This window comes from Lactuca sativa, chromosome 2, assembly GCF_002870075.4.
Source record: "Lactuca sativa cultivar Salinas chromosome 2, Lsat_Salinas_v11, whole genome shotgun sequence".
In the NCBI taxonomy this organism is placed as follows: domain Eukaryota; kingdom Viridiplantae; phylum Streptophyta; class Magnoliopsida; order Asterales; family Asteraceae; genus Lactuca; species Lactuca sativa.
In genome coordinates this window covers 215,811,715-215,836,281 of record NC_056624.2, presented here as the reverse complement: position 1 = coordinate 215,836,281, position 24,567 = coordinate 215,811,715, and the positions used below count along the sequence as shown (strand labels likewise).

The 24,567-nt window shown below is 33.4% G+C and overlaps 1 long non-coding RNA gene across 1 annotated transcript; it reads right to left on the bottom strand.

Moving 5' to 3' along the window:
• Window positions 1-23,243: 23,243 nt before the first annotated feature.
• On the bottom strand, window positions 23,244-23,805 carry LOC122196794 (uncharacterized). Its single transcript, XR_006188861.2, has 2 exons — window positions 23,631-23,805; window positions 23,244-23,494 (listed from the first exon to the last, which is right to left on the bottom strand). It is a non-coding gene; the product is annotated as an uncharacterized LOC122196794 (long non-coding RNA).
• Between the last annotated feature and the right edge of the window lie 762 nt (window positions 23,806-24,567).

Here is a 24,567-nt window from a genome sequence, read left to right as displayed (position 1 = left end):
AGTACAATGAACTCCTTGGCATATACGGACAGTTTAAATTGCACAAAATGAATATGGATGAATCCATAGTTGTGTCCACTATCATTGACAAACTGCCTCCGTCCTGGAAAGACTTCAAACATAACTTGAAACATCAAAAGGAGGAACTGTCATTGGTTCAACTTGCTAGTCACATTTGTATTGAAGAATCTCTTCGTGCGAAGGAAAGTGACAAATCTGAAAAACCCAAAGGAAAAGTTGAAAACAAACCAGGGAACCAGAACCACAAAGGACATGGAAAACGTAAGCAGGAACATGTCCCAGGCAACTCCAACAAAAAGATAAAGGATCTGGTTTGTTGGAGGTGCAATCAAGTTGGGCATTGCAAGCGTGATTGTCGTGTGAATTTGGGCAACAATGGTGCTGAAAACAGTGGAGCCAATGGGAAAGTGAACGAGTCTTCGGCCCAAGTTAAAGGAGGTCAGTTTTTGACTAACTTTGATAATTCTAATCAGAATTATGTTTACTATGTTTCATTTATCCCTGAATCATTCTATGTGCAGGATGATGATGTTGCTTGGTGGATCGACTCCGGAGCAACGAACCATGTATGCAAGGATAAACGAATGTTTGAAACATTAACTCCGCTTGAAGATGGCTCGGTACTGAAAATGGGAGACGATTCTTTTATTCCTATTTGTGGTTTAGGTGTCGTGTGTCTTGAATTTACTTCTGGAAAGACAATTAGGTTATTTGATGTTTTGTTTGTTCCCAAGATTCGCAAGAATCTTGTTAGATCTAGTTGTTTGAATTCTGATGGTTTTAAACAAGTTATTGAGTCGGATAAGTTTGTTTTGTCTAAGGGTGGAATGTTTGTTGGCTTTGGATATTTAAATAATAGAATGTTTCATTTGAATATTGTTGACAATTTATTACCTGTTCATAATTCTGCATTTGTACCTTATGCTTCTAATGTTGATAAATCTATGCTTTGGCATGTAAGATTAGGTCATGTAAACTTTAGAAGGATGCATGAGATGTCAAAAGATGGATTAATTCCAGCCTTTGATATGACATCTGATAAATGTAAAACATGCATGCTTACAAAAGTGACAAAACAGCCCTTTCCTAGTGTCACTAGAAATTTAGCTGTTTTGGAAATTGTACACAGTGACCTGTGTGATTTTCATTCCACTCCTTCTTTGGGGAATAAAAATTATGTAGTCACTTTTATTGATGACTACACTCGGTTTTGCTATGTGTATTTGTTGCACTCTAAGGATGAAGCCTAAGATAAATTCAAAATATACAAAATCAAGGTGGAATTGCAATTGGGCATTCCGGTTAAATGTCACAGGACTAATAGGGGAGGTGAATATATCGATCTCATATACTTCCAATCAGTGGGTATCATTCATGAGACCACGACACCTTACACGCCTCAACAAAATGGCATTGTTGAACGCAAAAATCAAGTTTTAAAGGAAATGGTAAACTCGATGCTATCTTACTCGTGATTGAGTGAAGGATACTGGGGAGAGGCCATGTTAACGGCCTGCTATTTGTTAAACAGGGTTCCAAATAAAAGGAACAAAGCAGTCCCATATGAACTTTGGTTCAAGAAAAATCCGAATTTGAGTTATTTTCGGGTTTTGGGATGTCGGGTAATTGTAAAACTTACTGAGCTGAAAAAGAAAATTTTAGGAGAATGTGGAATTGATTGTATATGATGGGTTTTAGTCATAAGAACATCTTATGTGCTCATACAAACCCTAATGCTTGGATCTAGGTTTCTCTTGATTGTTATGTAGCAATAACAATCTCAAATCCTTCTTGTATTGACTTTAGAAAGCTTAGAGTCACAAATGCCACTCCTCTAATGGTTCACAAACACCAAGAGCAAGAGGATGAAGAGGAGAAGAGAAAGAGGCTCTCAAAAACGTGTGGAAACCCTAGAAGAAAGCTTGTCCACGTTTTTGGGGCATAAGGACTCTTTAAATAGTGAGACTATTAGGGTTATCTAACAAGGAAACCCTAATTTGGATGCTTAAGCCCTAAGAAACCCATGGACTCCTTTTCTTAAAGGCCTTGGACGATTTCTAATGGGTTTCCCCATAGAATTCGTCCATCCTTAATATAAGGCAATGCATAGCCCAAATTGCAATTATCTTATAATTACAATTCCAGTCCCTTAAGTTTAATTAATCTCTTTTAGTCACAAACTTAATTATTATTAATTCTTGACTAATATTAATTAAACAATATGATTTCTCCTTTAATATATTATTCTTATAGTATATTATTAAATCATATTTAATCCTTTCTCTCCATAATTCATCCTATCAAGTTGCTTTGGTGAAGACAACCCAAAAGGACCATGCACCATCGGGTCAAGTACATACCAAAATAGTTATGGACTTAGACACTAATCCAACAGTCTCCCACTTGGATAAGTCTAATAACTATTTTGCGTATGACTTCAGATCCTGATCTGCAATCGTAGCTTTCCAAAGCCGCTGTCAACTCTGATCCTATCAGATACGCGTGTCCTTTAGATAAAGGATCATATATTCCTCTATTATAGATATCATATGAGACATGATTTCTAATCATTCTCTCTGTACTATTTCTCGACTTCTGATTTATGACGATTGACTAATTGAACAAATCAAATTAGCCCAAGCCCGACCGAACATTTACGTTTGTCATCACTAAATCATCGAGGGGCCCAAAGATATCGCTTTTATTCTACTTTGAATAAAAGGAACGGATAAACTTTGATTCAATGCTCGCTTTCACTCACTCACCGAATCACACACAACAATATGTTTTATGACACCAAGTTACTGGTGCGTTTACATATTATCAATGTGCAACTGATTTGCAAGATACAACTCACACATCTCGGTTTCAAGAATATAAGATGTTATCGTCTCACCAATCACTCGTGATACAATTCATGGAGTGATCCAAGTGAGCGTGGGTTTAATCCAATGCTCAAATCATATTCATAAGCACTCATGAACGTTGCAACAAACATTTGCTTATGTATAATACCTTTTAGACAATCCACACACCAATTCACGACAGTCTTTATTCATACCTACTTCCAACATATAAACGACTGTGGCCCGTTCGAATAATTTGACTGTTCTAAACCAATTAAATTATTCAGGAAGTCAAAACATGCAAAGTGAAACACAAGGATAATACTAATCCCATATGGCCTCAAACCTTTGAGTATAAATAAAACACCTTTTATTTATCACCATATCGATTACTCATTATTTGTTGTTTCGGGTAATCAACTTCTTACTTGAATTAATACTACACTTGTCCCATACTCCTAGCATGCACACAATGTTTACCTATGGTTCTTACTTTGTGAAATAGATCAAACGAGCACATTTCCAATCATACTCATTTCACAACTCCTAATCCTTTTCACAAGTGAAAGAATATCAAATTCTTGCTACTTGTAGAATATGCTAGATTCTAACATTTTATGCAATGATCCTTTCGTAATGTCATAGCACAAAAGTCACAATGACTATTGCCAATAATATTACAAAGTCCTCTATCGGAGATTGTTACAAGACAATTCCTTAGATGTGATGTCTCTCACTCAAAGTACATTCCTTTGAACATCCTTTTGCATAAAAGTTTCTAATCTAGACATAGATTTTCAATATTCAATTCCCAATATGGACACGTTTCCATATTTTCCATATGACAACTCATTCTTAATAGAATCTTATCTATTCATAATAATGTCGATATGGTCCATCCAACACTATACTTCCAACCACTCACAAGCGACCAATCCTCGGCAAACATGCCATTGAAAGTTCAATGAATCTCAAAGGATCTAGGAGTTTTCATAGATTTAAAACTTAAATTTCTTTTTCGTTTTTCATGGTGGAAATTAGTGAATCGTCATTCACTTACCTTCAAATGTTCTGCAATTTGGGTTACGGCATCCCTCTCCCGAGTTGTAGAATATTGTGTTGGGTCCTAGCCTTAGTATCTCATTTGGGTGATTTACTAAGGACTCAATCAATCAACTAACTTGATTTCGTTTTCTCCCGTTTTGTAGATGTCAAAGTTTGACAACTATGGTCTTCTCAAATCCCGTGGAACAAGCATTCCACATGAAGATGATATTCCACGATTCGATCGAAGAACAAGAAATCATGCTTCACTTCCTCCACCTCCTCCAATTATTCTCCCTAACCCACAAGTTCAAAGGCTTGAAAAGTTCAAGATCACTCAAGCCCTTTTGGCAAGTAAACATAAAGAAGGAAAGCCGGTGTGTGCACACGTCCTAGGGATGAAGTCACACATTGATAGGTTAAGAATTTTGGGATCTGTTGTCTGTGAGGAAATGGTTGTTGATTGGGTTCTTCAGTCACTTCCTAACTCATATAGTGAGTTTGTAAGAGAGTACTATATGATGAACCGCGAAGTGACCCTTATAGATCTCACCTATATGCTTATTGCTGCTAAATCAGCAATGGTTTGGCGCAATAGAAAAGCAAAATTGATTGGTGAATCTGCCTTCAAGACCTGTATGGATATAGACAATGACAATGAAAGACATGCTATGATCGAAAAGTTCGATCATAAGAGAAAGACAATGTCTGAAGTAGTTCCATGTCATGTTCCAAAAAAGTCAATTTGCTTTTATTGCCAAGAGAAAGGGCATTGGAGACGAAGCTGCCCCATTTACCTAAGAGATCTAAGAGATGGGAGAGTCGAAACGTATGGCTCTAATATAGGTAAAATCCATTAACTAACTCTTTTAAGCTTCTATTCTAGATTCTTAATACATAATGTGATAAGATTACAATTGATGTTTTGTAGGATCGAAGAAAAGAAAGGAAGCTTAAGGGAAGAAGTGAGCAGAATCTAACCATGAAGGAATGGATTTCGACCGCATTTCTCGAAGATTAGATTCTTGAGCTACTACTTAGAGTTAGAATTAGATTGCTAAGAAAGATGTGTTAGCATAGTTTTTCAATGAATTGCATTGTAAGGACAAAATTTTTCCGCAATAAAATAAATTTTGATTTTATATTATTTATTTATCCTTGCAATGGCGTATATGAAAAATTGATGTTTGAATGTTTCTATAATGGATTTGGTTCTTATTTATGGAAAGTCGAGAATTTACCAAATAGGGAGAGTTTCTCATCGCCCAAGTTTCAATTGGACAGAAATTTGGAATCACGCAACTTGGTTGCATGATGAATGAGAAATTTCATATTTGGAAATTAGACTAATTCGTTGACAAAGTGTCAAGTGAAGGACTAGGAGATCGAGCACACAAAGTTGTGTGTTGATCAAGTCCACCACAAGAATCACGATGATATTCGTCATGATTTACTAAAGGTTTAGTAAATATGATTATACTTACAAGATTAAGTGTAATTCAGAATTGATTAAAAAGGTTTAAATCAATAGCAAAACGAATAAGAAGAATCATGTAGGCAGAAAGATAAAAGTTTCTCCATTCTAAGAAGAAGTGAGAGTAGCTTTTATGCTTTATGATAGGTCTTAATGATTAAGAACCATATCTCAATTGATCCTCTAAGTGAGTCTTAGCACAATTGTATGTCTAAGAAGAGGAATCAAGAATTGAATAAATGGTTAAATCAAAAGGTCAATCGTACTTCGTTCCAATAACAAGTCTTAGAGTTAAGATTTTGAAAATGAGTGAAAAGTATTAAAGGTTTATAACATTCATCAAATGTGGAAAGTTGTGATGTCTTGGATAAGACAAAGACTAACTAGAACCAATTTATGAAGAGTCTTGATAAAAGCTACACTAACTCTTGAATATTTGTTTGTCAAGAAATGTTTATTAACAAAAGGATCCTATATGTCAAGGAGTCAGTGGGAGTCTTAATGGTCTTGAAAAGTTTCAAGAACAAATCAAATAGACCTTATCAATCATCACTAGCACACGAGTTGAGGTTTACGACCGATCGTGTTGACATCATTTTGTTTCTATGCCGTTCCAATTGAGTTAATTAAGCATATGAGTTCTATGAGTTCTCATTTGAATGCATAAAAGGCAAGGACCTTGATCAATGGAAAGTACATTGATAAGAAAAAGTGAGTTGCTTAACTACTTGGAAGACATGGTGGGCAGCTGTGCTACCATAAAGGCAAGAAATCGAGATCAAGAAAGTTCGATCCATATGAGTTTGAATTTGTCGTAAACTTTGGTTTTGACAAATTCACATGGATAGGAACAAATACACTGTTAAATCTAAGCGTCATAAGATTTCCTCCTTCATGAAAATGATTGTGAGGAAATGCTTTCACTAAGAACGATTTTAAGAAGATAGTGATTATAAAATTGCATTCTCGAATTCAATTATGGTTACGGTATCCCTTTCCATGATTTGAATTGTGAGGTTTGGCAATTAGTCTTAATTGTTTAGACACACATATGAGATATCTAAGGCAAAGGTGTATAAGTTTAAAAAGGCCTTGATAAAAGATTATCAAAGCATTAAGTATTAGAAACATGAATTTAAAAAATTCAATAAGTATTGTTTTTCTGAAAGTTTAGTTGTTTCTGAATATATGTCGAAGCTAGTGGGAGCATAAGTGTTATGTTTATAATAATCATCAAGATAGTGGGAGCATAAAAGTTATAATTGTATGATTATTAAGGCAATTATTGCAAGGTTAGCAATATTAATTATAGAAAACAAGAGTCATACTTTGCAAAGTTGTAAGAGTTGAGAGGTTGTTTTGCTATAATTAAGGGAGAGAATATTATTCTTCATTTCAAATCTAAAGGTTTAGGTTGAGAAATGTTAGTAAATTTAGTCAAGGGTACATAGTGTGTTCTTAAAATTTCGATTATGATTACGACATTCCTCTTCACAATTCGAATTTTGAGAACATAGCAAATAAAAAATTATGCGTCGTGTCCCATACGCTTCGGGTATAGGATCGATTGCAAATGCTTTAATGTTTGACCATTCTAAAATTTTCCAAATGTATAGCGCATTTAGAGGGAAAAAGTACTAGAATCGGTTTTGACTAAAATAATTAAACAACTATCAAAGGACAATCCAAAGTTCGACGAGGATTGGTTGCTTGTGAGTAGTAGGAAGCATGGTATTGGATGGACAATATCGACATTATTATGAATAGAAAAGATTCTATTAAGAATGAGTTGTCATATGGAAAATATGGAAACGTGTCCATATGGGGAATTGAATATTGAAAATCTATGTCTAGATTAGAAACTTTTATGCAAAAGGATGTTCAAAGGAATGTACTTTGAGTGAGAGACATCATATCTAAGGAATTGTCTTGTAACAATCTCCGATAGAGGACTTTGTAATATCATTGGCAATAGTCTTTGTGACTTTGGTGCAGTGAAATCACAAAAGGATCATTGCATAAAATGTTAGAATCTAGCATATTCTACAAGTAGCAAGAATTTGATATTCTTTCACTTATGAAAAAGGATTTGGAGTTGTGAAATGAGAATGATTGAAAATGTGTTCAATTTGATCTATTTCACAAAAGTAAGAACCATAGGTAAACATTGTGTGCATGCTGAGAGCATGGGACAAGTGTAATAATTCAAGTAAGAAGTTGATTACCCGAAACGACAAATAATGAGTAATCGATATGGTGATAAATAAAAGGAGTTTTATTTATACTCAAAGGTTTGAGGCCATATGGGATTAGTATTATTCTTGTGTTTCACATTTGCATGTTTTGACTTCCAAAATAATTGAGTTTATTAAGAATAATCGAATTATTCGAACAAGCCACAGTCATTCATATGTTGGAAGTAGATATGATTGAAGACTGTCGTGAATTGGTGTGTGGATTGTCTAAAGAACATTAGACATAAGCAAATGTTTGTTGCAACGTTTATGAGTGCTTATGAATATGGATTTGAGCATTGGATTAAACCCACGCTCACTTGGATCACTCCATGAATTGTATCACGAGTGATTGGTGAGACGATAACATCTTATATTCTTGAAACCGAGATGTGTGAGTTGTATCTTGCGAATCGGTTGCACATTGATAATATGTAAACGCACTAGTAACTTGGTGTTATAAAACATATTGTTGTGTGTGATTCGGTGAGTAAGTGCAAGCAAGCATTGTATCAAAGTTTATCCGTTCCTTTTATCCAAGGTAGGATAAAAGCGATATCTTTGGGCCCCTCGATGATTTAGTGATGACAAACGTAAATGCTCGGCCGGGCTAGGGCTAATTTGATTTGTTCAATTAGTCATTCGTCATAAATCGGGAATCGAGATATAGTACAAAGAGAATGATTTGAAATCATATCTCCTATGATATCTAGAATGGAGGAATATATGATCCCTTATCTAAGGACACGCGTATATGATAGGATTAGAGTTGACAGCGGCTTTGGAAAGCTACGATTGCAGATCAGGATCTGAAGTCATACGCAGAATAGTTGTTAGACTTATCCAAGTGAGAGACTGTTGGATTAGTGTCTAAGTCCATAACTATTTTGGTATGTACTTGACCCGATGGTGCATGGTCCTTTTGGGTTGTCTTCACCAAAGCAACTTGATTGGAGAAATAAATAGAGAGAGAGGTTATTATGATTTATTAATATTCTATAAGAATAATATATTAAAGGAGAAATCATATTTGTTTAATTAATGTTGGTCAATAATTAATTAAGAATTAATTTTGTGATCAAATGTAATTAAGTAAACTAGAGGGGCTGAATTGTAATTATGTGATAGTTACAAAATAAGGTAAGGATTATCTTAAGGATAGGTTGGACGGATTTGAGGTGATAAGGACCTTAGAATTTGACTATGATAAGGATTCAAGGCTTGTCTTATGGGTTGCTTGGTAAGCAAGCAACTAGATAAGGATATGGACTGAAACCCTATCTCTACACCTATATAAACCCCCTTTGGCTCTTGATTTCTTCCAGACCTTCCCAAGGCTTCTTAGGGACGAAATCTTATACCTCTCCTCTCTCTTTATACCTTCTCCATTTGCTCTTGGTGTTTGTAAGCCATTAGAGGAGTGACACTTGTGACTCTAAGCCTTCCAAAGTCAATACAAGGAGATTTGGGATTGTTATTGCTACATAACAATCAAGGTAACATTATAAACCTATTCTCATGTTAATATGATTATTTGAATGCTAGAATTAGGGCTTATAGTCTTGGATTCAAAGCATGTACAATAGAGAATCCTAGATCCAAGCATTAGGGTTTGTATGAGCACATAGGATGTCTTATGACCAAAACCCATCAGCTACAACCTAGAAAAGGGATGCCATAATCTGGTTGCAGAATATTTGAAGTTAAGTGAATGACGATTCACTAATTTCCACCACGAAAAACGAAAAAGAAATTTAAGTTTTAAATCTATGAAAACTCCTAGATCTTTTGAGATTCATTGAACATTTCAATGGCATGTTTAAATCTCGATATGCCCCTCTAGTTTGTGACTGGGATGCCGAGGATCACAAAGCGGGTGTGAATAACCATGCAAACTTACATGGTGCCCTCACATGTTACAGTCACCTATTCGATGTGCCGATAAACCACACACGCTCCACCAAACTATGACAAACATTGAGTCACCCTTTGCTACCTTTTCTTAGAACCATTTAGTGTGCCGGTTAACCACACACGCTCCACTAACGTCTTCGCAAGGGCACAAAGTGTAATTTCATGGAATTGCATCAATTCACTTTTGCCTAAGTAACTAAGATTGGGAATTTGTAAAACATTTAGTTACTTTTGTACTTCATTATACTTATAATGGAAGGTTTTGTCCTATCCTACCCGTTCGGATAACGACCCTCCACTAGTCAAGAGTGCGGTGGGTAAGAGTGGATACCCATTCAATCGCCATTTTATAGGCAATTTTCTTAAACACCCCTTATAGACCAGCTTTGTGAATGAGGCCTACTAACGGTAAGACTGACTTTTAGTCATACATGTATATAATGTTAGACTTTTAATGGTATATATAGTATAGGGTGTATTTTACACTTTTAAAATACTAGGAGGTCAAATTTAGCAATTATATTTTTAATTCAATTAAATTGTAAACCAAAAACTTTATGGATTTATTAAATCTCTTTTAATTATACACCTTAATTAATTAATAGAACCATAAGGGTGTGATTTGAACTTTTCAAAACAATATTAGGGTTTTAGAATTTAACATTCCTAAATTAAACTTTTAATCAACTTTTAAATTCCAAAACTTGAGGACAAGTTTTGAAACATTTCAAAACATTTGGGTTTAGAATTTAAATATACATCAAAATTAAACTTTTAATCAAAATTTAAATTCCAAAACTTGAGGGCAAGTTTTGAAACCTTTTCAAAACATTAGGTTTTCAACTATTTAAATTTCAAAACTAAACTTTTGAGTTTAAATTTAAACTATAAAACCTAAAGGGGAAAATTGAAACTTTTCATAACACAAGGATCAAATAACAAATAATATAAATTAAACAATTAATTTCATCATTATCTATATTTGACCTAATTTCAATTTCTTGCAAAATAAGTTACCCAATTAATACAAATAATCAACTTTAATCATATAAGGAAGTTATTATCTAATTAATTGGCAATTATCTTTTGTTTAATCAAGGAGATACTCAAAAATATGAATAAAATCGGATTTTAATGATCTAAAACAGATAAGGCAAGTATCCATGAGGAAAACAACAAGAAATCCCGAAATCCCCTTTTTGTGACACTCGAACTCGCCGAGTACCCATATGGACTCCCCGAGTCCACAATGGGACTCGCCGAGTCCATCAGGCAGGCTCACAAAAATCGAATTTTTCAAGCATGAACAAATTAACAAGGCATCAATATAATAGAAACCAATCTAGGCTCTGATACCATTGATGGGTTATAGTCATAAGAACATCCTATGTGCTCATACAAACCCTAATGCTTGGATCTAGGTTTCTCTTGATTGTTATGTAGCAATAACAATCTCAAATCCTTCTTGTATTGACTTTAGAAAGCTTAGAGTCACAAATGTCACTCCTCTAATGGTTCACAAACACCAAGAGCAAGAGGATGAAGAGGAGAAGAGAAAGAGGCTCTCAAAAACGTGTGGAAACCCTAGAAGAAAGCTTGTCCACGTTTTTGGGGCATAAGGGCTCTTTAAATAGTGAGGCTATTAGGGTTATCTAACAAGGAAACCCTAATTTGGATGCTTAAGCCCTAAGCAACCCATGGACTCCTTTCCTTAAAGGCCTTGGACGATTTCTAATGGGTTTCCCCATAGAATTCGTCCGTCCTTAATTTAAGGCAATCCATAGCCCAAATTGCAATTATCTTATAATACAATTTTAGTCCCTTAAGTTTAATTAATCTCTTTTAGTCACAAACTTAATTATTATTAATTCTTGACTAATATTAATTAAACAATATGATTTCTCCTTTAATATATTATTCTTATAATATATTATTAAATCATATTTAATCATTTCTCTCCATAATTCATCCTATCAAGTTGCTTTGGTGAAGGCAACCCAAAAGGACCATGCACCATCGGGTCAAGTACATACCAAAATAGTTATGGACTTAGACACTAATCCAACAGTATATTCATTGGATATGCTGAACATTCAAAGTCATATAGGTTTTATGTAATAAAACCTAATGATTCGGTTTCAATTAACACTGTTATCGAATCGCGGGACGCAATTTTTGATGAGATGAGGTTTTCATCGATTCAAAGGCCAAAGGATATGACTTTTGATGCTAATAAAGAGCAAAATTCAGAAATTCAAGATGGTGGTATCGTGCAAGAACCACAAGATATTCGTAGAAGCAAAAGAGGTCAAGTTGCGAAAAATTTCGGATCTGACTTCCAACTGTACTTGGTAGAAGGTTCAAGGGATGAAATTAATCTTGAATACTCTTATTGCTATAGTATTTAAGATGATCCTAAGACTTATCAAGAGGCCATGGAGTCTCGTGATAGTGCCTTTTGGAAGGAAGCAATTGATGATGAAATGTCATCAATTCTTGAGAACAATACATGGGTGTTGTCTGATTTGCCTCCGGGTTCTAAACCTCTTGGTTGCAAATGGATTTTCAAAAAGAAAATGAATGTTAATGGGACTATTGACAAATTCAAAGCCCGGTTAGTCATTCAAGGTTTTAGACAAAAAGTTGGTATTGACTATTTTGATACGTATGCTCCAGTTGCACGTATTTCTACTATTAGATTGTTGGTTGCCTTGGCAAGTATCCACAATCTGGTTATTCACCAAATGGATGTGAAAACAGACTTTTTAAATGGTGATCTTAACGAGGAGGTTTACATGAAACAACCAGAAGGTTTCATTATGCCCGATAAAGAGCACATGGTTTGTAAACATGTCAAATCTTTGTTTGGGCTGAAACAAGCGCCTAAACAATGGCATCAAAAATTTGATGAGGTGATTTTGTCTTTTGGTTTCAAAAAAAACCAATGTGACAAATGTTTTTATAGTAGATTTCATGATGCTACTAGAGCTAGAGTGACCATTTGCTTATATGTAGATGACATGTTGATTTTTGGCACCGACCAAAATCAAGTGGATGAAACAAAGAAATTATTGTCATCCAAGTTTTCAATGAAAGATTTAGGAGAGACTGATGTAATTCTTGGAATAAGAATTAAGAGGATGAACAAAGGATTGGTAATAACTTAAAGTCATTATATTGAGAAAATTCTCAAGCGGTTTAATATTACCGATTGTTCTCCTGTGAGTACTCCTATGGACCCAAGTGTGAAATTAATGCCAAATAATGGTATTACCATTTCACAGTTGGAATACTCTAAGGCTATTGGTAGCTTGATGTATGCCATGACAAGTACCAAACCTGATATTGCGTTTGTTGTGGGTAAGTTGAGCAGGTACACTAGGAATCCTAGTGCTCAACATTGGCAAGCAGTGAATAGAGTGTTTAAGTATCTCAAGGGAACCATGAGTTATGGTTTGAGTTACTTGGGGAGTCCTTCAGTTTTAGAAGGTCATTCAGATGCAAGTTGGATTACCAACATGGAGGACCATTCCTCAACTTCTGGCTGGGTATTCTTGCTTGGGGGAGGTGCCATTTCTTGGGCTTCCAAGAAGCAATCTTGCATTACAAACTCAACAATGGAATCTGAGTTTGTTGCGTTAGCAGTTGTTGGTAAAGAAGCAAAGTGGCTAAGGAATTTGGTCTATGAGATTCCTTTGTGGTCTAAATCGATAGCACCTATTTTTATCCTTTGTGATAGTGCTGCCGCTTTGGCTAAGGCATATAGCCAGGTTTATAATGGCAAGTCTAGACACCTAGGTGTTAGACATAGTATGATTAGAGAACTAATCATGAATGGCGTGATTTCGGTTGAGTTTGTGAAATCGCAACAAAATTTGGTAGATCACATGACTAAAGGTCTGACAAGAGACTTAGTGCACAAGTCTGTAATCGGGATGGGATTAAAGTCCATTTAATTCTATAATGACGAGACACCCAAATCCCTCCTAATATAATGTTAGGAGTTGAATTCAATGCGGAAAGCTCATACTTATAGATTGGAACACATGAAGTATTCATCCCAGGTATGTGTTTGGTTCTACAAGTTAGCTAGGTTGAAGTTTAACTTCTTAACAATTCCTTTGATAAATGTATGTGCAGATACATGGAAAGGAGTTACCTACGTGATTGTGAAGTGTAGCCACATTTCAAGAGGTTGTGGACTTGACCTTGATACGATCATGAGAGGATTGGGACACACGACTTTATAATAGTGTCAAGTTGTATTATGCTAGAAATTCAATAAACTAGTATGTAATTTACTTTCTGGTATTCAAATGGGTTAATGGGTTCAATTCTTAGAACACCCTGATTCTCGAGTATTTTCAATTGTATGATACTAAGTGGAAATTCAATCAATTCGATGTTTTCATTATGTACTAGTTTGGTTTGTTGTTGATACGGTTATGTTCGTTCAAGGGTTACACTAAAATGGGGGAGGATTGTTGGTGATTTTAGTGTCACCATGTCATTTTAAGTAATCGGAACTAACATGTGAGCTAAGGGGCTTCATGATTTGTACTGTAATACATGTATGGGGTTGTGCGAAGTGCACGCATGTATAAGATCGAGTCAGAAGCCGGTTCGACGACTAGTCGGGGGTCCGGGGGCAGCGCCCCTAGCGGGGTCCAAGGGGCAGAGCCCCTGACTGGGGTGATTATGGTTAAACTCAATTTCTTGAGGGAACATAATGGAAAACTCAATTTCTTGAGGGTGATTATGGTAAAACTAACGAAACTCGTTAGTTTTGCTAACCCTAATCCGGATTAATATTACTTGCTTCTAAATCAACTAATGACGGCCCAACCCTAATGAAACCCTAATCGTATTTAATATATAAACAACTCTTCCTTTCAGAAGGGCGTTACGTTCTTTAGCTCTTGTTTTTCATCACACATTCACAGAACCCTTTAGCATATTGACTTACGTTTTCTGTGCCTAGAAACGTAAGTGTCCGCTTGGATTATCCTAGGTTGAATTTCTTGTAACCCAGGCATAGGGTAGAAATATCAGTTCGGAAAGTGATATCATGATCCAAGTTGGAATCCAGATCTCCACCACAAACCCTAAATTTTCCAACATGTTCTAAATGGACTTAAAATCGCTGGTTTGCCAAACAATAAGTTGATTTTAAAAGTCGGTGTTCCTGTTATGTAACTAAGAAATATCAACAAGAAAAATAGGTTATGTAATGGTACTAGACTTCAAGTGGTATCATTGGGTAATCGTGTCATAAAAATAGTGGTCTTAACTGGAAGTAGCATTAGACATCGAGTTTTTATTTCAAGGTTGTCTTTAACACCATCAGACAATAAAATTCCATACAAGTTCAAAATGAGACAATTTCCCTTAGAGGTTTGTTTTGCTGTGACCATAAATAAAAGTCATGGCTAATCGTTATCAATGGTTGGGTTGCTTTTGCGAGAACCGGTTTTCTTACACGATCAGTTATATGTTGCTTTATCTAGATTAAAGAGCAGAGAATGATTAAAGTTATTGATTTTAGATAAGGATGATAATTAGACTAATAAAACTTCCAATGTTGTCTTCAAGGAAGTATCTCAAAATCTATGCTAAAGTGTTATGTTTATTTTACTTATCAAATAAAGTTGTAGTTACTTACCATCCAGAATCCAATGCTTTTTTTTTTTTACAGTTATTAACTTTTTTTTGTCTATATAAAATTTTTAACTGTACCTCTCGTGGTTTCCACGGGTTATAACACAGTTTATAAATAGATAAAGAATAAAATTACATGATTGATCTTTGTGGTTTACAAAAAATCGCACGATGATGAAAACTATCAACAGTTACATAGATATGTGGTCCATATGGTTTTAGTTTTCTTGTGTGTTTGGTCAATCACGTATGTAAAATGTCTCTCTTTTTAATTTCTTTAAGACATTATTTTATACCTTTTAAACTATTTTAAATTAAGACAAAAATGAGGTTGACACCACCCACCCCAATCGTGACTCACCTTAAACTTATTTTCCCTCGTTAGTTTTGGTCTCTCTCTCTCTCTGTCTCTCTCTCTCTCTCTTAGAGAACAACACAACTTTATTGTCAGTTATCTTTTGAGCGACCATCAATTTTCATCGTCGAAAAACACCACCACAACACCTAGTTCTCGCTACATTCTATATTTCTCCCCTTCCCTTTTCTTTCTTGGTTGGAGAACAAGCATTGTCAGACTCCTTCGCAACGCCACCACCAAACCCATGTTATTTCCTTTCAACCTCATACAACCACCACACAACTTCCATATCCTTTTTGTTTAACCACCACATTGACACTACTTCCTTTCAATCATACAACCAACAAATTGTGGCTATATCCTTTCTCGTAAGCCACTTGAGACAAAACTTATCCCTCAACCCATAGAACCACACTGACACTACTTCCTTTCAATCACACAACCAACAAATCACATTTATTACCTTTCCTCCCGGCCACTTAAGACAAAATCTATCCCTCAATCCACCAACGATAAAACCTAGATTAGTAGAGCCCTAAATTGATGCACCAACAGACTCCTCCACAACATCACCAAGCTTAGGTTTTGATTTGGTTTTAGATTTGGGATCTTTGATCTTGGAACTTCATTATAGTTTAGATTTTTTTTTATTTGTAGCAAGTTTTATACTTCGTTGCTCCATTAGATTTTGAATTTGTAATTCTCATGATAGATTTGTGATTATATGGTTATGTGTATTTATGATTCACACCCTCTTGGTCTTGATGAAGTGTATTTTTTAATGAGAAAACTATATAATGAAACTCCCTGAGACTTCAATAGGAATAAGTTGATTCCATCTAGTGACATCATCCCCCATAATTAATGTGTTGGATTTATTAAATCTTAGGGTCGAAGAAATTGTGAAGTCTCCTTTCGCATCCAAACTCCACACCCATTTATCGGGTTGGGCTTAAAGAACCACTGAATTAAACAACTCGTTGAGATTTCCCATTGGTTTGGAGGAGTGGAGAATTAACCAACCATTTATCAAGCTAGAACCACCTAATTAATACTATTAATTTGTTTGTAACAGAACACAAACAAATACATATGTTTTATTAATATTCTAGTGTTATTTGTTGAGTGTTAGCTATTTATACGAATCATTATCATCATACAAACAAACTTTCCTAATTAACTATATACTCCCTCCGTCCTAAAATTATTGTTCATAGACAAAAAAACACACAGATTAAGAAAACATTAATTACCAGTAACTTTATTCAATAAAATGACAGTTTTGTCCTTACTTTGCATTAATGTTCCCTTAAATTCTTAGTTGGTTAAGTAATAATGAAGGAGTATTTTGGTAAAAGTATTATTTATTTTTAGAAGTGTACTATTATTTTGGGACAAACCAAAAAGGAAAGATGAACTATAATTTTGAGACGGAGGAAGTATTAAATTCAGTGACGAATCTAAAATAAAAACCATATGTTTACTTATGGAAATGAAACCAAACAAAATGAAAAAAGTAAAAGATACTAGTGATGACGAGTGAGATCACATGCCTTAAAATATTTGTATTATAAATGGATTAATATATTGCCTAATAAATTTTTAAGTGTATCAAAGCAAGCCGAAAATATAGAAAACGTACAAAATACTAGTGATGATGAATCTTATGTCTTAAAATATTTGTTCAATTTTAAATGGATTGATGTATTGTCTAATGAATAAATTTTAATTGGATTATGGCATTAGACTAATATATAAAATGTGGGTTTCATACAAATTTTGATAGATTTTTTTTTGCCAAATATTATAAAGGTTCTTAAAAAATTATACGACGATCTCTATTTTTTTCCATGTAAACCTTATACCGTTATTTAAAAAAACAGTCGGTTCCTACTTCCTAGAACCCACCTTAAAGTAATATAGCTATGCTACAAACTAAATTAAATATTTATACTTTTGGATAAATTGAGTTTTTTTGTAGATGAAACTATAATTTTTAAGTTATAACTAACATATTGGCTAAAATGCCCCTGTGTATAGATAACATCATCATGACAAAATATCTACTATATAGTTAGATGTCCAAATCAATCATCTTCTTATAATTGGAGCAACGTTTTTTTTTCTAAGCAAAGACTTCGAACGGTTGTTCCAAGTTACAAAGTCAAGTTAAAACCATATCTTAATAGTTAATGTTTAAAATAAATATAAAGAAGGTTCAAATACGATATTAATATGCATAAAACTTATTTTATATACTAATGATCATCAAACATTTAATTCTTACAAAATTATGAATAACAATCTTTAACATAAAGATTACATAACGATTCAACTTGGATCGTAATTTTTAGATGGATGGAGATAGGGTCGTTCCTGAGGAATTAAATATCCTCAAAAATACAAGACGAGCCAGAAAAAATGACTCTTATCATTATTGTAAAATTTTTTATTTTTAAATAAAAATATATAATAAAAACATTGGGCCACGTGCAATTATCCACTTTGCCCTCTCAACGCTCCCCATGGATGGAGATGTGGAGTGGATGTATTTTATTGTAACTGGGATTCGATTTTAGTCATCTAGAATTGGTTTGAGTCCTTGCAAATGTCGGTTAAGAAGAAGGCAACAATTGAAGTTACTTTAATAACTAGTAGGCTAGTGTGAAGGGTGCCAAACTTGCTACAATATCGCCACTTAAGATTTGTAACATTCTTTCAACTTTATAAGGAGTGGGTGGCCATGCTTGCTATGAAAAAAAAAAGAATTTAAAAATTTGTTTAATTTATATACAGAAATCAATATTTAATAAAACTTACATTCACATTTGAAATTAAAAAATAAATATAAAAACATAACACACAACCCACTAGAAATTAAAATGCACATCACATTCAGAAATTAAAACGCATAACCCGCTAGAAATTTGAAGATAATGAGCTTAAAGTGAACACCATTTGTCGCACCGACTCACAATTCGCCAAAGCTCAACATGCCGGAAAGATTTGTTAGTTTCTTCACGGAAAGTCTCGTGAGCATTCACAAACAATGTATTTTCGTTTTTACCCTGCTTGGCTTCACTCATCATCCAACGAAATACATTGTTAAACTGAATTGAAACTGCGCTTGTATGTCTTCATTTGAAGAAGACTTGATCTTTACTTCGAGGTAGAGTGGCTTCGCGGTTGAATTTTCGGCGACCCTACTCAAAAAAGTAGCCATAGTGACGTTAATGTTGATTCGGTTTTCTGGTACATCAACCCAAGAACAAGTCAATAAGATCTTCTCATCAATTGACCAAACCCGAGACATTTTTTGGCGATCATGTTTTGAAGAATATGAAAAATAAAAAGTTAAGGAGAATTAACTTAAATAAATTTGAATGTGGTAAAGAATGAAGAAGGACGATGATATTTATAGTAGAGAATTTAGGGTTTAAAATTAAAAAAAAAAAAAAAAAAAAACAGTTATATTTCGAAAATGATGTATTTTTTTTTAAATAAAAAAGGGTAAAAAAAACAAAGAAGAAGAAAACCGGTAAATGCGTTAATCATTTCTCTCTCATTAGTAAACTATTGATGAATTCCCTCGCCGAGGTCGTGGCACGGTGTGCGCCGAAGCCACCTTGGATTCGGTGAGCTTCTTATCGAGCCACACCGCCAACCGCCAAGCCTTATATGGGTGATTTGGGCTAAATTCCACGGTGTACATGAGAGAGAGAGAGAGAGAGAGAGAGAGAGAGAGAGAGAGAGAGAGAGAGAGAGAGAGAGAGAGAGAGAGAGAGAGAGAGAGAGAGAGAGAGAGAGAGAGAGAGAGAGAGAGAGAGAGAGAGAGAGAGAGATGTTAATTCTATTGTTGATTATTCATATTATTAGTTTGTAAATAGGAATAGTAAAGTAGACATCATGTGAAGTGAGACTCTTTGAATCCAAAATTCGGTTCTTTTTATTCCTATTAATTGGTTTTTTATATTTCTAACTCCTTTGTTATTATGGTTAATAAAAAAATTCTGCCGTTCTTAAAAGAAAAAACTTTGACAAAATATATGTCATTATTGTTAAATATCCAAATCAATAAATTAATATCACGCCAAATTAGTTTATATTTATGTTATTCTATGCTAAAATATGTCAATCTAGGGTAAAAATAATAACCTTTTAATCGATTTTTTCTATGTTTTATGTAATTGTGTTTGTAACTTGAACATATACAACCATACATTGAACAAAAACATAAAATTAATAAGAACTTGTCATCTTCATCACATTATTATTATTATTATTATTATTATTATTATTATTATTATTATTATTGTTATCATTATTATTATTGTTAATTGTCCGAATACACAATCATACACCCAAAGAAATGAGAAGAATTTAATGAGATTCTGCTAAGCTGTCAATGTCCTCGAGTAGTCAGTCACAAAAGAGTTTTTAACCTTATATAAAAAATAATAAACACTATGTAGTGACACAAAGATAGCTTTTTTAGCAACAAAAAGTACGTCCAAAGACCCTTAAAATTATATATCAAAAAACCGAATGCATTATTTGATATGATGAAATGAGGAAGGGATGAACTGGTTCACTCTATTGGAAACAAAAATTGTCAATTAGGTCATTAAAAAATATATGTATGTTGCATATGTCATATACTTAAAATTTGTATATGTTACAAACACCTACATCACCTCTTGATTAATGATTACCAAATATTCCAAATCTTGGTTACCACATGACGTAAATAACTAGGTTTGCTTGGTTACCAAAATAATAAATAAAATACTGTGTTATCCAAATGAATAAAAAAAATCATTAACTGTTATACGAGCTAATTGACTTGTACTTATACTAAAATCCATAATCAATGATGTCATTTGATATCTACTTGAGTTTAAATTATTCCTATATTAGATACCCATTTTCAAACATGATGGAATCTAATTATTTCGTTTGTAACATTGTAATACTTTCTATTAGATTTATCATTTTATATAAATATTTGGATACTGATATTAATAACTAAATATTAAACTATTTATTATACATTTAAATAAAAAGATTTCTCAATTACATATTTTTATCATCATAATCATGTTTATGTATTGTTCCTTACTTTAATTTACTTTGTCATGTTTGCCTCTTCCAGAGATACGGGTTGTATATATCAAAGATCTTATTGAAGTGCCTCCTATGAAGATACAAATATCTATATCTACCTTCTTTTGTCCCATTTAATGAGATTATCAAGAGTTTGTTGTTCTTGTTGTGCCATCATAACTGTTAGAAAATCGGGGTTTTGAGAATGTTTGGATTACTTAGAGTTATGAATGACACTTTCAGATTAAAGCATTTCGAATGTACACTTGAAAATCTTTAATCAGATAAAACTAAGTATTCAAGAATATAGAATGAAGATGAAGTTATGATCTTTTGGTGTATCGAAATATAAAAAACGAGAATGATCAATATTAGGAGATAACTCATTTGTCTGAAAACTACCAGTGTGAAAACTACCAAAAACCACCATATGGCAGTTTCGTAACCATCTCAAACTGTTACTAACTACCTTAAAAACCAGGTCTAGAATGAGGATCATAAAACCTGGTTCCTTTTCTCAAATTTGGATTTCCATGCATTTTTAACAAAACAATATTAACCAAAAAAAAAGCAAGTTGACCTGGCAGCTTGACCCTCGCTACGGATCGCCACCCCTTGGACCCTTCTCCTAGGGCCGCTGCCCTTGGAACCCTGTCGGTTTAGGAGCTTTTCCCCCAAATAGTAGTGTACTTTCAACCATGACAAACTTAAACAAATATGCACTCCAAACCATGTTAATTTGTTCAATATTTATCAATACAACATTGATCAACAAATTAATCCATTTACACTTAAATAATATTAGTAATAATGTTAGTGATACAAATCACCAACAATATTACTTATATCATTTTAATTCAACTACAAGCATTCATCATTTAAAATGGTTATGATCATTATCATTATATCCATCTACTAGTTCTTTGTACTTTTATTTCAAACTATCTATTTATATCAGAATTTGATTAGAATCAACGATAATGATGCAATTGATGGTTATAAGAGTATATATAACTATAGGACTGATTAAAGAAATTGTTTCATTATGTGATTGAAAAGATTATTAAAAACAGAATGAATATTTTATATGTATATTACAACAACAAAAATTAAACACGTAAAATGTTGTTAATGAAGATAGCATGTCTATGATTTATTATATATAAATATAATCACAGGGATAGGGCCACCATCAAAGGTTATCAAGTCTTTCCATATTTTAGAATCAATAAATCTTATATTAATGCCAAATGGAAGTATTTAGTCAATGATTTCAGCTTTAAATAGCAATAAACTTAATCACTAGAGTAAAAGTTTAATTTTTAGTATTTTGTTACTTGAATGAGTAGTTGAAGAATTGATGTAGGTTATGGTATGTGGGCCTTGACATGAATTGGCGATTGCAACACCATACGTACTCTTTATCTTAATCGGTGCATGATGAGTGTAAACATTATACTCGTGACAAAATTTGGTTCCCTGTGATTCCTATCCAATAATTGTTGGACCATACTTGAAACGATTTAGTCGTTTTTATTAAAGAATCGTGGCTACACACATACCTTACACAACTCAAAATTGCATAGGGATTGTTGAATCAAACCATTTAAAAACCGGATTCCAGAAGCTCACAATTATATTATAGACCTAGTTGTGTTGTCAATTTTTATTTTATTTATTATTTTTCACGGTGATTTCTGGCTGTTGTCTTGATGATATTAATTTATATATTCCAATTAAGAAACGTGATTTTTTATTAAAATTAATAGCTAGCATCCGTAATATTGGAATCTAAAGCTATGTGAAAACAGGATCTTAATCCATGGATTAAACACCTGATCTGATGCCCACATGGGCTGCTAGTTGACCTCTCTAAACAATAGCTTCCTCGGCAATACATGTTAATATATCATTATAAATTATAACCCAGTAGCTCATTAAAACAAAAAAGTCACTAGAGAATATAGAATAAAGAAAGAACAATAGAAAAATAATAAGAAAAACAGACTTCTTCCCTCCCCAACGCCATCGCAAATAAAATAAAATACTTGCATGTTATTTTGTGGGACCAGTGACAGAATATCCAACTATACTGGAATCTAAGTACAACATAATGATTGATATAATATTCAAGAAGCAAACCAAGGGCGAATTAAACATGCCAGATTGGCACATGTTATCCAAGAGTACAAAAACAGCTGCAAGATGCTTGTATTGTATTGAATTATTGATTATGATCTATCCCATTTCTTTCCTAGTTTAGTTTATTACTCATATACAAAAAAGTAGGGCTGAACATGAGCCGGTTTTGACCTAAAACCGAACCCAAAACAATAGATTCGGTTTCTCGAGTCTGGATTGAAACCCAAACCCAATTTCAATCTTACTTAATGGGCCTATAAAATTAGCAAGTCTAAGCCTTCTAATCAAATCAAGTCCAATCTAATGAATCCGGTAAGTTGATACAAAGCCAGACTGGCTGCTAATTTCTTTTTTTTTTTCTTTTTTTTTTCTTTTTTTTTTTTTTTTTCCAAACAGAGGGAATTGATTGTAGCGAGACATTAATCTGATGGTCTAAGTGTAACATATGATTATTCGAATGATTTTTTTTTTCAAACAGAGGGAATTAAGAGCAAATTCTGGGTAGACACAGTTTCATTTTTAATAAATGGAAAAGGAGTCAAATCTTGAGTAGTATTATCAATGGCTGTAACGTATAGGTTTTGTAGTAGATATGAATCCAATGACTAGCAATAGCTTCTTTGCTCACTTTTCAAGATATTGTTTTCTCATATGGAGAAGATATTCAAGTTGAAGAGAGTGTTTATCGTCTCAGCTCACGCTGGAAGAAAAAAAGAATTAATTAGTTGGATAATATATATATATATATATATATATATATATATATATATATATATATATATATATTATTATATGATCATATGAATGATATATAATGATGATATGAGAAAAATTACCCTTGGTCCTCGATCAGCTGGTTGTGTTCGTCTATGTTTGGGTCTATCGGATGAAGTCTTTATTCAGTATAGACTCTTTTAGAATACTTATGACAATTTTTATATAGATCATTAGATCTGTTCCTTCATTTTCTTGGGATTGGACATGTGGTTTGATGTGACAGATATAGAACACATACAACTAACAAAAAAAAATTATTTATCATAAAGTGGTTGGGGTTAGTTAAAATGAAAACCAATTGAAAAACATAGGTAAAACTTCTAGCCTTCTAGGTTTCAGACCAAGGAGCAAACGAAATAAGCATATTTGAACTTCTAGATTTCATTGCAGGCCATCAATAATAGAATAGCAGCCAAAATAAGAATCGGGCTGCTCGGTTCTAGAACCGAATACTTTAGCCACGGCCCAATATAACTATGCAAATTCCAAAATCCAAAGCGGAATTAACTATTAAGTTAAGAGATTTAATTTTGAAAAAAAAAAAAAAAAAGGAAGTATATGATTTTAGTGACAAAGACCCATACATTTTATATTGTTTGTCATAAATTGTGAGAAGCTTTGATTTATGCATTTTATGTTCTCCACTCCACAAGTGGCAAAAATGGAGGCTAACCATTTTTGTAAAGGTTCAATATGAGGTGGCTGGTGGTTCTGGTGGGAAAGTTTGTTGATACAAAAGGAAAATTGATTTGCTGGTTATTACATAATATATGTTTAACGTTTAAAAAATGCATTTGCTTATATGTATAAGATTTAAACTTGTAATTTTTTGGTTATCCTATATAAGTTTCACAAATGTATGTTGGAAATAATAAAATTATCGTTAATGAAAAAATCAGATACTTTGACACGATGATAAAATAATTTTCAAACTCATGATTTGTAAACTCAACAAACAAAGTTTGGAGAATCGTTCCATTATTGATAAGAATTATG